We start from the raw sequence: 18604 nt of genomic DNA on the forward strand, positions 1-18604 counted from the left end.
AAACCATGCACGTCTGATATTAAGGTCTCGGCTATTCCCAAAGGCCTGGGGGGGATGGTGCACTTTATTATTCAGCTACATAATAGCATGCTATATGAATAAATGTTTCTCAATGAAAACAGGGGTAATACACTGTGATTCCATCCGTCATTTGTTTCCAGAAATATTATAGTTTGTTTCCACGTAATGACTCCCCTTATAGCTGATTGATGCAGCATCTTTAATGCTGTGCCATCCCTCAAGTATACATAGGGTTTGGGGTGTTTGCTTGGCTTGACTCCCCCAGTCAAGTTATTACCCCATTTTCTCCCACTGCACTGGAGGGGTGAAGAGGGCACCTGCTTAAAAGCTTAGCCTCACTCACATTGAGGTCACACCGGTGTTCCGTCAAAACTTATTGTCGATATGACTATAAAATATATTTATAAAAAAAAAAATGGCACTCTTAGACTTTTCTGAAAGTTTTCGGCAGTTTATCTGGTGAGCAGAAGGAGGGAGAGAAGAGGAAACCCCATTACGTCCGATCCTCTTACGGGGATGAGTGGAGAATCATGAGGATGTGTCTGCTGGCTGCTGGTCGGCCTCTCACTCATCCTACCAAAAGGAAAAATGTCCCCGTTGCTTCAGTAGAAAACGATCCAGTTGAAATGCATTAGCACAAGGCACATTGTAGTGATCTGAGATCTATGCAACATGAATTACAAAGTTACTCAACCATAGTAGACTTGTGTGCTGTATGAGTAAATAACATCTAAGTCTGTTTAGAAAACCTGTACACAAAATGTTTTTTAAAGATCGATAAGAAATTTGCCTTTTTAAATATGATCTGCTTTCACTAGGTTTCTTCTCACGATTTCTCAGTTCCTGGTAAATGAGTTTAGTGAATTTGTTAAAAGGCTGCTTTTAGAAGCTGCAGCTTCAAAAGGAAGCATGTCACTTTCCTCATCCAGCTCTGGAATCACATGACACCTTAGAAATTACACTGCAATTCAGACTAATCCTGTGGATCTACTTGTCAGGGAGAATTCCCTCTTAGCACATAAAAGATGTTGCATTTTAAGGAAAATGGGGCAAGCTGAAGGAAACAAGGCCAGCACTTTATTTGAAGTCCCCGTAGTTTAGAATTTATAAGCAGTACATAAACATTTAATAAATAGTTCATAACACACTAAAATGTAGCTACACAGCTATGTTTATTAATGTATTTATCAACAATATTATTATATTAATATATTAATATAATTATGGTTTTTATAATTATATTATAATTCCTCCTGTGGGCACCCATCAGTAGAAACAGGTGTATAAACAGATGACAATGACAATTTAGTAAAATGGAATTATATAGAATATGTTTTCATATAGGAGATGTTATAACTGATAAATTCTGTACATTAATAAAGACTTAAAGAGTCTATATCTTCAAAGAATAACATTATGTACTGTGTACTGTAAACCACTTGTTTATATATAGTGTTTATAAATGCTGAATTGGGGAACTTTAAGTGTTGCTGAATCAACACAACACCACAAGCTGCTCTGAGAGACTGTACTTGTGGTGCTTTGCCTAATGCTAATGTCAGTAATGCTAACGCAATGATGTTTAGCAGTTTACCTTGTGCACCATCTTATTTTAGCGTGTTAGTAAGCTAGTTATAATGGTTAACCGAAGCCTTTGGTAACAAGACTCTGTGGTCACACTAGTGGTTCTGAGGGGTTTTACCTACAGCACAGTGGTGCTGAAGCTAAACGCTGCTGTCAGTTTGCTAAAATGCTCATAATGAAATTGTTAACATGCAGATGTTTCGAAGGTATAATGTTAATGCTTATCATTGTAGTTTAGCGTGTTAGCATGCTGTGAGTAAAGTAATTGGAAACTAGCTGTCAGATATATGTAGTGAAGTAAAAAGTACAATATTTTCCTCTGAAATGTTGATCTATAAAGTGGAAGAGTATCTCAAGCTTGTGTATTTTAATACAAAACTAGTAGTAGCAATAATCATAGTAATACTTAATGGATTATGTTACTTTCCATCACTTATGAAATTAGACCATAACCATGCAGCTAGATAAGGCGACATTTGCTAATCAGCACTAAAAACAAATTATAGTTTATAGGCTGATGGGAATATCATTAGTTTTTCAGGTATTTGGTCATAAACCGAATATAATTTTTTGACGTGATGTTGGCATCAAGAAATGTCATGGAATCACCCGTCATTAGGATTTATCCTCTGAGGATCATGAATGTTTGAATATATTCCAGTTTAATGGCAAAACCATCTTGACCAAAGCGGTGGAACAACCAACTAACAGTCAGACCGACATTGCTATCATGTTCATGTTCAGCACATTGTGTAAATCACACAGCTCACACAGTTAATGGCCACAGCCACATATGTCCAAATAGACCGATGGAACACAATACACAATAAACTTTGTTCAGTATGCTGCCAACTTTAAAGGGACAGGAGGTGCACTGCTCACATGGCTGTCTTACTGTCCCTGGAGGCTGGAGGCACGAGGCTGTGTTTAGACTGCATGCCCATGTGAGGGCTCTAATGTAGATAGGCATGCCACTGAAGAGCAGCAAGAAATAGACAGAGAGTCAGCGCACGCCAGCTTGAGCTGCAAGAGAGCGAAGAGAAAACACAACGGTCCTTCGGCTATAGTGTTTATATTTTCTCAGTTACCTCTAGTGGTATGAAGCCAAATGCGGATACAGTCGTTTTAGTTTCATGTGCCCCGGTTTGACATCGTTTCTGAAAGAGATGTTGCAGTTGATTTAAATGAAACAAATTTTTCCTTTGACCTTCACTGTATTGGATTAGTGGTAGAAACTTTAGTGGCTGACAGTGTTGGAAGTAGCAATACAACGATGCACAAAAACAAAAGCACTCCGTTACAAGTAAATTCTACTACTCATGCAGAAAATCTTGTGAATCTTATATTATTATGTGTAATGTCATTGAATTATTATTACTGATGCATCACTGTAATTAATCATAGCATTTTACTGTCTTAGCTGGTCAAGCTGGAGCTAGTTTTAATGACCTTATATTTTGCTGGGTAGTTGGATCTGTAACAATAAATGATATTTTGTAAGCTTAAATGTTTTGTGAGTAAAATCTCCATCAGTAAAGTAACTGATAGCTTTAGCTGTCTGATAAATACGGTGAGGCTCTGAAATTTTCATACCGTTAAAGGTAAGTGAACGGTGCACATAAAACATGTTAAATTCATCTGCGCTTGTGTGTGTGTGTGTCACGGCATTTGTGCGTGTGTGCTGTTTGTATCTCAGAGATGTCAGGGTCCAGTGCGCTCTCTCACAGGATACATAATAAACTGTCATCGGGATTCATTCCTTGTCCTTCAGTTGTGTTATTACAGCAGGGCCTGAGGGTGCGTCAGAACGGTTGCTAACAGCAGATAGTAATATATAACCATTATATCAGCCTGCGCAATGTGGACCTTTATAGGTAGACTAAATTATTAGAGTGCAGCATGGGCCTCGGGTAGTTATGCTAAAATACCTGTTGATTTTACATGTGAAAATGAAATAGTGGAACTTAAGTTTCATTAGCTTCAATTTCATTTTCTCTGTATTTGTGTGCTTTTTTTATTTATTTCTTCTCTGGCTGGATGTGCAGTGCTGTACGAGTGCTGTTTGAACATGTTTGTGTGTCTCTGTTCTTTTGAGCTTGAAAAGTATGCTGTGCTGCAGCAGCCAGAGCATACATAAAAAATCAGTTGACAGGATTACTGTTTTCAGATGCAAATCCTATGGGATTTCAAGTGCTCTCTGAAGCGCCTGCATGTGACAGTTACATTGATTTGGGGGAAGACCTCAATCACCATTGATATTTTGCAAATAAGGGAAGCTCTTTCCTTTCAAATAAGGTTGCTTAAATGACAATTGACTACTGGACAAGAGTTATCGATGACAGACTATAGTGTTTTTTAACTGCCTTATCAGTGTTGGAACACTCACGTGTGGCCCGCAGTGATGCTAAGCGGATCAATAGCATGTAATTTATCAATAGATTATGCATAGAGCTGTCACCCCCCCTCTACCTGGAGGTCGAAGGCCAATCAGATGTAATATTTGCCAGTAAATATATGTAGGCTTTTGGAAAACAAAACCATTTTTTGGTGCAGCAGCCAGTCACACCCAAATATCCTTGCAACTCTGCCAATGGGAAAATTCTAAATTTCATATAAAATTCAGGAGGACTAAAGGGCTTTTGTTTTAGGATTACATTTGCACCGTCCTGACGAAATACCTCCATCAGTTTGGTTCAGTTTTCATACTGTGGCTGATGGATTTCCTGTTAAAGCCTGCACGTGTGCATGTGTTGATCACGTTTTATGGACAGAAATATGTTGAAATATTCACATTATGGGAATTTGTGTACCATCTGGTGTCAAAAAGTTGTAACCCACAAGGTTAAGCAAACATTTCAAAGCTGAGACCTTGGGCTAACGGCTGTAGTTAGGTAGGTAGTGGTTAAGGTTGGGGTAAGTCAAGACAAACTGTCCAAGAAAAAGGAAAGTATTGTTCATTTTAGCAAAAAAAACAAAAAAAAAAGCTGTTGTCCTTTGGGAGCAAAGGAAGAAGTAGTGTGATGTTATTATAGAGCGACAAAGTCCACAGAGGCAGGAGTGTGAAAACGTCACAGTGATGTTGAAATGTCAACTTTGGCATCAGATCACAAAACACCTTGAGTGTGTGTGTTGTTCTGGAGGGCAGTTACAAACAATGTACTCTGTCGATTTGTTTTTGGAGGACTTGCTTGCATTAATCACTTACCTCTCCTCTGGGGCCAATTGAGCTGGTCCCCACAAGGTTAACCATTAGATTTGTTTTGTGGTTAAGGCTTAGGCTGAGGTTGGGGTGAGGGTTGAGGTTAGACATGTGGTTATGGCCAAGGTTAGGCTAAAGCTTCCAGGGTATGTACGTTCGTCAATGCAATGTCCTCCTAAGTGTCAAAAACAAGCCTGTGTGTGTGTGTGTGTGTGTGTGTGGTGTGTGTGTGTGTGTGTGTGTGTGTGTGTGTGTGTGTGTGTGTGTGTGTGTGTGTGCGCGCGCGTTTTAGGGTGGCAATAATCCTACACTCTCTGTGCTCAACCAATTTTCCAGTTCCTGTGCACAGTTGGAAACACATCAGACTTTTTCATTTGGAGAAACCATCCACACATATGGTTTTGAATGTTTTCCAATGAACATTAAGTCAAGAACTAAATAAACGCAAGGCACTTAAAACCACTCACTCCGCTGGCCATAGCACAAGTGGCTTGGAACAGCCTAGTTTACCACAAGACTTTGGTGTTTGGGGTTTTTATGTGCTGATTCACACCACGTGATAATGTTGATGTTTCACTTTTAGTACATATGCAGTTCACATAATACTATCTTACCTATATACTGTCTTCATGGGTTCAGCTCCTATACTGCTATAGAGGAATGTTCCCTCTCTGAGCCCTGTCATAATTTTTCTGTTTTATGTACTTGGAAATACTAAAACATCAGCACGTTTCATACATTTTTTTATTTTTTATTTTTGATGATCAATGAACCAACAAGTTTAAAAGCCTCGGTTTCAGATCTTCTAAATATATATCTAAGAGGTTGTGTTTGAGTTACTATTTGACAGATTGTGATATTAGCAGACTTGAGATCCACATGAGCTGTTTCGAGAAAGATGCATGTTAGTGCTCGCGTTGAAAATAAAGATAACCCTTCAGTAGTGGTGTGTGACAGTTCCATTGTATTCGACTGGGCCCCATCCTGTTTCGGCTGGTTAACTTGTCTGAGGGTAATTGTCTGATCTGGCGTCTGTTGCGCATCTCTGATTCTGGCTCTGAAATACATGTCAGTGTGCAGCCTTCTGACACTTTGTCTCACTGCGAGTGGAAGTTATGTGAAATGTGCGTGACACAAAAACACATTCCACATAAATCTTTTCGGTCCATTAGTCGAGACACTCGCTCTGATGAATCATGATCTTGGTGAGAATGAGAGTCTGTTTACACAGAATAGCTCTATCCAAAGGACTATGTCCAGTCCTTCCAGAGTTGGCAGGTTATTCAGGACAACACTGGCTAAAGCATCTTTCGCTCACTGAGTGGACAATTGCCCATTGTTCTTTCTGTGCGGTGGAGCCAGTGCGTTGCTGAAAGGACTACCAGGTCAGATGCCCTCAGTGATGCACCACACCAGCAGCACAAAGCAAAACAAAGAGAGCCCAAGGCTGGCCAGGTCATGACTGGACACAGGATCATTCCCATCTGTCTGAGCCGCAGGGTGGGAAGACAGTCGACCTACAGAGACTTAAAAAAGCTTTACCTCAAGGTCCTACAGTTCTGCAACAGCCCCCTTTCTCTGTAGGTGGGTTTCCATCCAACTCCAGCACAAAAAGAAAATGTGAAATAATTGATTTTTCCATCCACTACAGTTATGTGAATATTAGGACTTGGTTCGTTGAGATAAACAGTTGGTAGTGCCATTTTTCCGGTCGGATGCCATTAAACTACTGCAGAAGAAGAATGCGCATTCAGATGATGTGATTAAAGCAGCACCGGTCAAACCTCAAGCAGTGAAAACATTGTTTAACACAAACAGACACAGAGTGAAACATGTTTTATGTATTAGATTAATTGCACATAAAAAGGAGTAGATGGAAACCAACCTTATACCACACTGATCAAGAGCACATCAACATTAATGCTGACTACTACTAGTTTTGCTATTATTCCAACTTGTGCTACTACTAATAATAGTATAACTGGTTAATTTCTTTCACAGGTTTAAAGGACCTTAGCTGTGTACTTGCCAGTTTCCGTTAACGTTACATTATAGTTGTGTAGCAATGCAGTTAATGCGCAGATTGATTTTGAGAGACTGCACTGCGTTTACCACATGACCACAATGTGACTATGACTAAAACGTGTGCAGACTGGGCACAAGTCAAGCAAGTTTCTAGAGTCTCTTAATATATTTTCATATTGTACAGAAATTGATGGAAGGGGGCGGGATGTGTTTGTGCCACATGTCTTGGCCATCCATCCATTAGCTGTTGGCATCTCAACCAAAATCACACGTTAACTTCACGGTGCACCTATTGGAAAAGTTAGGGGATCACCAAAGTAATTAGGATTCCTCATAGACTGTGTATGAAAGGTTGCTAGGATACATCCTCTGGAAACCATGAACCACAGAGCCATGTTAGTTACCATGGCTATAAAGCAGATTAAAAAGACTCTTAGCAAAACTAATAAGGACCATCAAAAATCTCATGTTTTGCTCTGTCTGTTCTGTAGCCTCAAACATCCAAATCAATAAAAAAATGCAGAAGTCAGAATTTTAACCATTAAGAAATCATATTTTCAGCTTCATCCCATTGGCTACGAGATGTAAAGTTAATCTTTTGATCAAAGTACTTTTATTTCCTCATGAATCACGCTGAGATCCTCAGGCTGTCCTTACTGTCCCCTGTCTAGACAGAAGAGGAAAGGTTTTGCTTTTTGCTATTAAGACTTAGAGACTGCAGAGGAAAGGGACTTTATTGCCCTGAACTGAGCCTCCCAGGCTGTTGATATGTTCTTCCACCAACAAGCTCTACCAGTGAAATGCTTCAGGCCATAGATGGTTAATGTGAGGGCCAGTCAGAGTTTGCCGGTCCCAGGTCTGTCTGTGCAGCTAAACTCAGGGCAATAAAGTCCCTTAGTAGACTGTGAAATGGCTTACCTTGAAGACTTTTTTTTTTTTTTTTTTTTTACCAAGCTCATTGTTGTCTTTTAAATCACTTTTATCGTTTTATTTTATTTTATTTTCTTCATCAGCTTTATACTTGGATGTTTTCATTTTTTTCTGCTTTAACTTTTATGGTGAATGTTTTATCTGTTTTGTATTTGTTTATTCATTTATTCCTTCATTTGCTTTTCCATTTCATTTTAACTACTCTTCTTGTGAATGTGTTTCTGGATTTTTATTGCCTTTTTGTATATTTAAATGTTGTTTGTTGTTATATCGGGTTTTTGAAGCCCTGGTCAACGAGTATGAATATCTTACTGTGAATGGCAGTTTAAGCAGCCAATTCTGCTTATTTCCTGTGATATAAGAGTATCAGCTTTGCATAAATCACACTACAATTGCATACGTTCACCTCCATGCACCACCCATGAAAATGATTACAGTTACCACAATGCGCAGTGTAGTCTGTGAAAACAAAACGGCATCACAGCGGTTTTAACTATTTAAATAACGCATGCCAGGAGAGTGTGTTTATCTGCACATTTTTGTTCACATTTGCAACTTCTCTGACACACTCATCCAGACGTACTGGCAGTGGATTTGGTGCGTGTTGGGAATGCAGGTGTTGCTGATAAAATACGATAATCTCAACTCTGGGAGAGTTTCAAGGCAGCACTGCAGGCAATGCCAAGCGAGCAGATAACTTCCCATTAAAGCGTTCTGTTCTAAACCAGTGCATATATGCGGTATATATATCTCTAGTGCATTGCATCAAGTAGGGGCTCAGAGACACTAACAGAAGGAATAGGATATCTATGATATTTTCCACTGCTGTGATCAGAGCGTAATTACATGGCCCCGCTAAAGAATTCTTTGTGAGGAGCAGACAGAGAGAAAAGATAAGATTGAGGAGGCTCACCCGCATTTGTCTGCGCTATTAGGGGAGAAATGGGCCTGGAGATGATGCTCTGTCGAGTCTGAAGAGAGAGCTGTACAGGGGGAGATGGGACGATAGAACAGAGAGAATCATTGGGATGCAGGTCAGAGTGTTGCAGGTGCACGACTGACAATGAATGTGTCAGACCCTGCATGCTCCAGGTGCAGGTGGGGAAAAAAACATGCACCTATGTTCGCTCTTTGATGAATAATGTGTCAGAGCCATATTGGGGAATGGACAGAGCAATGAGGCAGAGCAGAGATATAAAGATGTTGCACACACCAACAATTCCCACAACACAAACATGTAATGTACATTTGTATTCAGATGTTTGTCATGAAAGAACACTCTTGTTTTTCTCTTTCCTACTTACATAATGACATGGAGTATGGGTTTATTGATATTTCATATTTTTCAGAGAAAAAATAAAGTTATCATCCAGGCTGTAAAGAACACAGTAGAGATAACAAAGCTGCGTCCAGTGCACTTTGCAGTCAGGGAAAAATCAATACAGCCACTGTAATGCGAGACCCTGTGGATATGAAGGAATACATTTGATAACACTTAGTCATAAAACTGCAGGCTATGTTTTATTCTTACCGCGAGTCGAGTTTCTGTCGCACCTGGAGAGAGCACACAGCACAGCCACGATGATCAAGGCCGTTCTGCTGAACTGCATTGTTCTCTGCAGGGCCTCGCTTTGTGTGCAGCCTAAGTCAAAAGAAGCTTTACAAAATGACTTGAAGAGATACTGGATCTGTACATAATAAATCTCACGAGTGACAGCACAAAAGCTCGACTGTCATGCCAACTTGAAAGGCAGGATCCTTAAGTCACTAGGCTCCAATTTTGACATGTATTTGCAGCAGGAACCAGCACCTTTACAGTGAGCCTCTCCTTGATGTGGACTCTTCTCCAATGAGGCTCTGACACCTATTTGGTGTTGGGAAACAATTATTTCTTTGAAATACCAATAGAGTTGGAATAGCAGTCTGTTTACCAGATGGAAAGATGGAGGTCGGTCAGGTTCCCTTTGTGAGCTATCCACACTTTCCTCCCACGCCTCGGCTCTACTCTACTGTGTGGCTCTCCTGGTCAAATATCTGATTTGTGAGTCATACCTAGCCTCTATACCCATGGAGAAACATGCTGGTTGTCTTAAAATACACTCTGGCAGGGCAGCCATGCAAGAGCTCAGGCCCTGCACAGAGCGCTGGAGCTGCCCAGGGGACTGGCATGGAGCGAGCGGGAGAGACTGAGGGTGAGGGAATCGACTGGGAAAAAGTGAAGTGGGCGGAAAGAAGGAGACGGTGGAAGGTCGTGTTAGATAAAGGATTATGAAAGCCTAACTTTCTGTCATGTAACACCATGGCTAGTTCAGCGGTGTGGGCAAGTCTAAAAGGGTGGTGTTTGTGATTCCTGCAGCAAAAAGCTGCAAAACACAGTAAACATCCAGACTGGCTAAACTCTACTCAGGTAAGGTCCTCATAGAATAACTGGCTGAAAAATGGAGGAGAGATATAGTAGGAGTGTGATGTGAGGCTGGCCTTGGGAAGGAGGGAAGGGAGGAAGTAGGCGCTTGGTGGAGAGGGACTTAAAAAGAAGTAGCCAGTCTCTAAAAAAAGTGCATCCATTAATTTCTAATTTTCTTTGCGAGGTGGAGGAAACAGAATCACAGCCTGGGTTATATTCACTAGAGACGCATTTGGACATTCGTATATAGCAAACAGGTCTCAGGGAGGAAGGATGGTTGGGTGTACAAAGCAAAGGTCTTTGACAGTGGAGGCTGAAACTCATTCTGCATTTCACGTGTTGTTACATTTAGGCAGCTAAAGCACTCGGTGAGTGAAAGATTGCGGTTTTCATGAAATCGTGAAATACTTATTTGTCTCGTCTGATACTCACAGTCGGCAATTTTTCAATTTAACAGTGACCATAATCTTCCTGTAATCAAAATTTTTATTTCAACAATGGATCAAATGACTGTGTATGTGGTAAGTGACTGCTGAGAATTATGACTCAACTCTACAGTTCCCTTCAGATTTACAAAGTGTTTCAGTGTCTTTTAACTGACTAGCTAACTTTATAATGTTGCTTCACTCTAACAGCTTTCATCAGCATAGCTTCTTTAGTCTCAGCAAGCAGCTGTTTTCAGCAAAAATTAAAAAAAAAAACCCCACTGTGTGCTATCTGCCCTGCTGGAAGACTAAGTCAGTTGGAGTGGAGTATTTAGCAGCTAAAGAACCAGATGTTTTCAGCTTGAGTATTGGGCTTAAATTCTTGAGTTGGCCAGAGACACTATTCCTAATGAATGCTAATGCAGCTGTTTGTTAAAACATTTGCCAATATCACCTTTATAAGGTGATATAAGGCAGTCAGTGTTGTGTTTACAGCATCTTATGCTGCCCCCACATGTGGCCAAAAAAAATCGATAAATGCAGGTTCGACCAAACGCTCTGAGCTCCCTGAACATAACCGTGACAATAATATAATGTAATATCATACTTTAGGGAAATTCGCCGACAACATTTTGCAGATACATTCAGTATAAACATTTTACATTGGCAGTGAACACTTTGCAGATACATTGTCGATTAAAAACATGGTTGATTTTCAGGAGGGAGAGTCGAAATGAAAAATGGGGGCAAAATTTGGGGAGGGGGGCAAAAGAGAAAGCGTAAGGACAGCGAGGAGGGGAGAGTTGGCTGGCATTCAAGCAAATGACTGAGGGCAGATTGTCTCGACTTGGGGGGAAACTGGCAGCCTGAGGACCTCTGTGGGCAGGAAGTGTCTGTTGATCATCTGTGTGGGCGTGTCTGCATGCAGACAGATGACAGGGAGGGAGGGAGAGACACACAGGAAGATGAGACTCGCTTGTCTCACTCCAACGGCGCTGAAACACACAGAGGGGCGGAGAACAAGGGAGCGAGGCTGAAAGTCACAGGTTGTGTGAGGGCACAATGATGAAACGCAGCCTTCACAAAAGGAGAGTTTGAGTGAGAGTGAGAGACACAGATGGGCAGGAAGAGAGGGGGTGAGAGTGACAGAGAGAGGGAGGGAAAGCTGTCGGTTTCCCCCACCCTTCCTCCCTGCTTCCTCAGCTGTGTTGGCAGTGCTGTGCTCTGGTGAAGAGAGATTACCAAAGCCCAGCCTGAGGTTGCATGTATGGACACAGTCATTACCTCTGCCCTGCTAACAAATGGCACTGCTGTCTGAATACAAACCAATGCCTGGCTGACCCCCACCCCTCCGCCACAGATCTGCAGAGCCTTGATTTAGCAGGAAAGATGTAAAACTTGATAACTGCTCAATATCTTTATAGGCCTGTTTATCGTACTATATTATTTTGTTTGTAGGATATCGACCGTTGCAGTTTTACAACACCGGGCAGTGGAGCCACAAATAAATCTTTGGATGAGGGATGTTTTTTTGTGGGAAAATATTTATTCCATTATGGGCGGGGTGTGTAGTTTTGGAATTGCTTTAGAAATGGCCCCTTGGCCAGTTCATAGGATCATATTTACAGTTTGTGTGTGCGTGTCATTGTGCTGGTGTCACAAGAACAATCTGTGCATTGGCGTCCGGCCAGAGATGACATGGGGTTAGAGTCAGGGCTGTCAGAACCCACTGTCATTTCCGCTATCGCCGTGGAGATAGTTGCAAACAGCCGAGTGGAGCTGACTGATGTCAAGATATACTTAGAAGCTAATCATGCAGCAAATAGAGGCACAGGGATTCCTGCAACAGGAACTGCCTGGCTGCCCTCGCTCCTGTTAAAGCCATTCATGGGAAACATTTCTCACAGTCACAGCTCGTTTGCAGCTATGTTTTTGAGAGCTGCTCTTGGATTAATTGATACCAAAGCCAATCTGGACAACCCTCTAGTTCCCTGTGCCGAATTTTTGACACTGATGGAGTCTACTCAGTGCTGCCTTTTGTAGAGAAAAGCTCTGTGTTTGAAGGATGGCTTTTGTTTTTGGTCTAAGTTTTTGTTTAAGAGCCCATGGACTGTTATACCCCTCTGTTTCTGTGGAGACAGCCTGTCTTTTCATATCTGCAGACTTCCCTCTTCTCAGATGGCAAGGATAGATGGTTGCCATTACTCCAACTGAGATTCGTGTTGTGCCATATGCTGCCCATTTTCTTCAAATAGTGTTTCTTTTTACATCAACTGTATGAGAGAAAACACAGAGCAGAGCAGCACAGCAAGCCGTGTCTGCACGAGCCTCTCTCTGCTCGTCAGAATCATTACCTTCACATCAGCAGAGCAGGACAGTTTAAGCACAAACATTACAGTCTCTCACCTTTCTTTAGGGCTGCCCCTGATGCTTGTGGGCTTATGTATGTGAAAATGCAACAGAAAGGCCAAGGCACTCTAATTAACTTCGCCTGGCATTCCCACTTACTGTGAACGTGTCTAACCTTTACACAACCTAGCTGAGTCACCTCACCTCTTAAACACCCAGGTTGAAATTCTCATTTAATGTCAGTAAGCAGATTACCCCCCACCCCCCACCCCCCACCCCAGATACCACCTCCTACCCCTGTCTTCTTTTTTCTTAACCTTCTTGAGACTTAAGCATCAGATTTTTATTCAGGGCGGCCGTAGCACTTTGTGGTGGTAAATCAATAAAACAGTGTCCCCTATAACAGACCTCTGTGTTTTCCTTCCATCGATCCTGTCAGCCCAGATACATTCACGAACAAGCCAGGCGATTACCCTCAGCAATCCTAACTTTGATCTATACTGTAGATGACAGGTGCCAGACATCAGCTTTGGGTAATAGTGATCCTGAAAGGTGGCGTCGTTATTCATTCTTTCTTGGCCTGAATTCAGTTTCTCATGATCGCTCTGTGGTTATTGTAGTTGTTGTGGATGCAGACAGCTTGCAGGCATCGCAATCACCCTTTCACCTTGCTGCCACTAGAGTATAGATCTTGTTGTCATGTGTGATGCCATGTTTCACGCCCAATAGCTTCGAAGTTCTTAAGGAAATGAGGAGATTTGTGAGCCGAATCAAGTGCAAGTGTGAAAAGGGCAAATTCCTAATAAGGAAGGATTAAGAGAAAATAATCTCTTACTCATTCCAATCTAATTATTTACAGAAAATAATTCAAAAATGCTGATAAAAAAAATCCATTCTCCCTGCATTATTATCTCTGTATAATCAGCTGCACTAAAGACATTCAAATCTGCTGCAATTGGTTGCAACAAGAGCTTATTTAATTGATACAGTTCTGGGCATCACTTATGCAACTGTGACCAAAGTGGAAAAGTTAAACTTTGTTGCTTCTAATCTACAGAGAAATACATTATAAAGTTAAGAGGAATTTAATTTAATTTGCCGATTTCATACAGAAGGTTAACGTGCATTCAAGCTCATTTATAGGCCTTAACTTGCCAGAGAGAGAGAAAAAAAAAACACAAAGATGTTAGATTGTAATCAGTATCAGTTAGTCAGCAACTCCTTGTATCGTAATTCCAGCAGGTTTAATCCTCGCATTTTCCTAATCAAGGTTTTGATCAAGCACTTTTGTTAGCTGGAGGTCAAAGTGGTAATTAAAAAAAGCACAGGCTGAAAATGTGGATGTTTGTGCTGCAAGGAGGTGTAGGTTCCTGGGGAACAAGGAAAGGGAGAAATTATATCAACAGGGTACAAGCCTGGGACAAAGTAAAAAGACATCGCCATCTTAAATGGTTCCCTGCAGCAAAAAGCTCCAGAGAGACAAATGTTCAAGCAGCTTTCTATCCCAGCTGGGGCGAAGACAGGACGTGATTCAACAAGCCTCATGAACACCTTTTGACTCCGTAGTATTACTACAGCAGCCCTGTTAAAGATAGATCTCCTATCAAATGTTCCAAATGTGTGCTTCACTTTTTGGAAAGACGAGTCTTTTTAAATGCAAATCGCTGTGGCTGTTGCTTTTCCATTACTTTCCTGTACTCCCTCTTTGACCCAGTACACTCAATCTAGACAGCACTGAAGTGATTTAACTTGTGGCATCGCTGCTGCATTGCCGCCTGTGAATTTGTTTAATTGCATCACTGATTTTGTGCTCACGGATTTTGTAGATGGTATTTTATTTATTTGTTTTTATTTTTTCTATTTTTTTATTTTTTGGCGACTTCAAACATATTGATTTGTCTTGAGATTGACCTTCTACTTTGCTCCATAATTTGTCAGCTTTGTTCAGTTGACCCCCTTTGAGTTGTGGGTCAAAGCTATAACTCACACTCTGTCAGTTGAAGCAATCCCATCAGCGAGCCACTGTGTCCTCATTCCTGTGTTTCCCCAGTGTCCGGCAGTTTTTGATCACTCTAACAGAAATGGATGGCATTCATACAGTGCTTAGATTAGACTGTTTGATGAGCTACTGCACTAGGTTCAAGAGAAAATGATGTATGTCCCTGCATGAGCATCCGCCTGTCTAATGGAAGGCTTTTTGATCCCAGACCGGCCACCAGGTGTGATTGCAGTTTCAAAACCTCAAACGCAGTTGCTGATTAGATGTTTAGCCCTTCATCAGGCAGCAATGTGAACAACCCAATACAAAATTTCTTTATCAATTATTTTACTTTATACTGGCTTTTTCATGATTTACCTTTTAGTTAACAGAGCCAATGTGAAAAATATGAATGCAAACTTTTGCTTCCCTGTAATTTTGTACTTGCACCCAAGCAGCCAATTTACTCTACCAGTGGTACAGATGTTAGCTGTGAGTTAGTTAGCTAGCAACAGGCACACTGACTGTGTCTGCGGGAGTTTTTATGTGTTGTGTGTTTTTGTTCAGCTCAGTGTCTGACTGAACTCAGAATTCACCAGAGACTCCTGTTCTTTTTGTTATTTCCCTCCAGTCTCTCTCGTTCTTTTTCTCATCTCTGTCTTTATGAAACAGATTCATAAAGCAGCGGGAGATGTGCAGATTTTTCAATAAAACTGAAACATTTTCAACTTGTGCATATGCATTTTAGCGGTGTTTTGTGCTATCCAGCTTTGTGTTGCTTTGAGCCAAATTATCCTGTTACCATATTCACCTTCATGGCATACTAACCTTTGCTAATTAGCACTAAACACAACATATAGCTGAATGTTTAGTCATAACCCAAAAGTATTTGACAAATTTTGTCCTAATGATGACACTAGGGGAAAGGTTATGGGATCACAAAATAGCTCACAATTCATCCTTAGGCAGACATGAATTTGTGTACTGAATTTCATGGCAATCCATCCAATAGGCTACTCGCTGGGATATTTTAGACTGACAGAGTCCCTCCCGAGAGCCATGCTGCTAGTATGGCAAAAAATCTGAGCAATTTAAAGAAGTGTAAAGAAGAACACCTGCAGGCTATTAAGGAGTTTCCTGAACATTAGGAAAAGTGACTATGTTGCATCTTTCTAAAGAGCTTGCTTGATATAATGTGGTGTTGGTTGATGGTGATAGGTGTGATTAGGCAGCTTCATTTAAGGAGGGAATATAACAACAACAAAACCGCAATTCACAAATCCCAGCCCCAAAAAATATCTTATGTCAAGGTCCAGTTACTAATTCTGCGTAACAAAAAGCACTGGATAGGTTCAAATAAAAAAAAAACCCTCAACTCGAGGTCCACTTACTTACTTTTCTTAAATTTTCTTCTTTCTTCTTCAATGGATGGATTTGGCTCATTTTTCGTGCAGATAGCTCAGTTATCATCATGTGATTTGAGTGTGGAACATCGGTCACATTATAACCTCTGTCTTTGCTTAAAGTCTTGAATGTTGAGGGGATTGTGAGATCTCGACAATAAGAGAACTGTATTTTTCTTTTTTTCTTTTTTCCTTATTTGTAAAATAAATCATATGCAGATACAGGGTTTAACTTTAGGAGCAAAGTTCCTAGTATCTATACTTAGACCTGCTAGGTCATAAAAAGTGCTGTAAAGACAGTTTTGCAATAAATCATGACTAATATGTTGAGAGAAGAAAATGCAGCTCCTGCTTGTGTTTTCAGACTTTCAATTTATTATTGGGATAACCATGTGAAAGTTGTCAAAAAATATGTATGTTAATGTATAGCCTATTACATATAAAGTATTGCTGTTACACCTATTTACATTGTGTTTCTTATGTTCTCTATCCCATAACCTACACTAATACTTTACCTTCTAAAAACATTGCATTCGAAAGTTGTAAACTTAAATTAGAGCTTAAACCTCTCCAGTTTACCCACACACATTAAACTGATGCAGATATGCATGAATCATTTTAATGTTGGCATTAAGGAAATAGTTTGACACTTTGGGAAGTATGCTTATTCATGTTCTTGCTTAGATGGGAAGACTGAAACCACTCTCATGCCTGTATGTTAAATACAAAATTGCAGCAAGCAAGTAGTTGGCTTAGCTTAGCACAAAGGCTGGAAACAGGGGGCAACAGCTAGCTTGGCTCTGTCCAGAGGGAAAAGAATCAGCCCACAAGCAATCAGTACAAAATTAAAATGTAAAAATTTACAAAATGTGAAAAAATTAATAAAAAGCTGCAGTTTTCCTTCTCCTCTGTGAGAACCGATTGATCTGGTGGCAGTATGAAACCTTCCTCCAGCCCTGTATTTGTTTTACCTGCCTCCATGCTTAAAAATGTGCTTGGGTCCATTGGTCCATGCCTGGTCTATGTATTTACCTTATCATAAATAGCTGCCTGCAATCTGGTTGTGTCCCAGTTTATTTTAAACATGCAGCTGTTCAGCATCCTCTGGAAAAAAAAAAAAGAAAAAAGAACCTTGACCCATCCCTTCCCGAAAACTACCGGGCGGTATCTAAGCTGCCTTTTATTTCAAAAGTTTTAGAGAAAGTTGTTGCCAAACAGCTCGCTGTCTTGACTGCACACAACATATTCAATAAATTCCAATCTGGTTTCCGTCAGAAGTATTCCACTGAAACAGTTCTCCTCAGAGTCTCCAGTGACATAATGATGTCTTCTGATCTGAGCGAATGTTCTGTTTTGGTGCTACTGGATATTACTGCAGCTTTTTTTTTCACTGTAGATCACAGCATCCTGATTGAAAGGCTCAGGCAGTGGGTGGGTGTCTCTGGGAGTGCTCTGGACTGGTTCTCCTCCTATCGCTCAGATTGGAGTTTTTCTGTTTTGCTTCACTCCTACATGTCTGAAATGGCTGCTCTTTCTGGTGGTGTGCCCCATGGTTCTATCTCTGGTCCAATACTATTTTTTTGATATATGCTTCCCTTAATTTATATAATTAGCAAATTTAAATAAATCTCTTTCCACTGTTTTTCTGATGATGTTTGTGACAATGATATTGTCCTCTAGACCCAGTGAGTGATAAACTGTCTGTTTTGCATAACTGTCTGATAGCGATAAAGAAGTGAATGGATAACAACTTCTTACAGATAAATGTGGTTAGAGGACTGAGGTCCTTATCATTGCTTCAGATAGCATATAGCCTCCCAGGTTGTTCATTCTATCGGATCTATCCCTTTCTTCACTGGACAATCTGATCTTAGAAATCTCTGATCTTTGATCAGGCTATGCATTTCGATCAACACATCACATCGTTAACCCATATGTGTTTTTCCCATTTAAGAAACATAGCCAAATTTTTATATCGTCCTGACAACTCCCTTTTCACCTGCCTCAGCAAGTCTTCTCTGGGCCGTCTACAAATGATTGAAGCAGCACTTCTCACATCACACCCAGCCTATCATCTTTACATTGGCTTCCCATCACGTTTAAGTTTAAATTCATTTTATGGTATTTGTTTTCACATACAGCGCCCTACATGGTCAGGCAGCTGTGTTCATTTCTGACCTACTCCATCCTTATATCACTAGAAGGTCACTTAGGTTCTCCTAACCAGGGCATACTGATTGTCCTTCATGCTCGAGCTCGATTAAAAGGTGGCCGTGCCTTTGAAGA

General features: G+C 40.7%; 1 protein-coding gene across 1 annotated transcript in view; it reads left to right on the plus strand.

Moving 5' to 3' along the window:
* LOC130175161 (metabotropic glutamate receptor 7-like) overlaps positions 1-18604 on the plus strand; it is a 60755-nt gene that overhangs the window by 6961 nt on the left and 35190 nt on the right. The window lies entirely within an intron of this gene.

This window comes from Seriola aureovittata, chromosome 9, assembly GCF_021018895.1.
Source record: "Seriola aureovittata isolate HTS-2021-v1 ecotype China chromosome 9, ASM2101889v1, whole genome shotgun sequence".
Taxonomy (NCBI): domain Eukaryota; kingdom Metazoa; phylum Chordata; class Actinopteri; order Carangiformes; family Carangidae; genus Seriola; species Seriola aureovittata.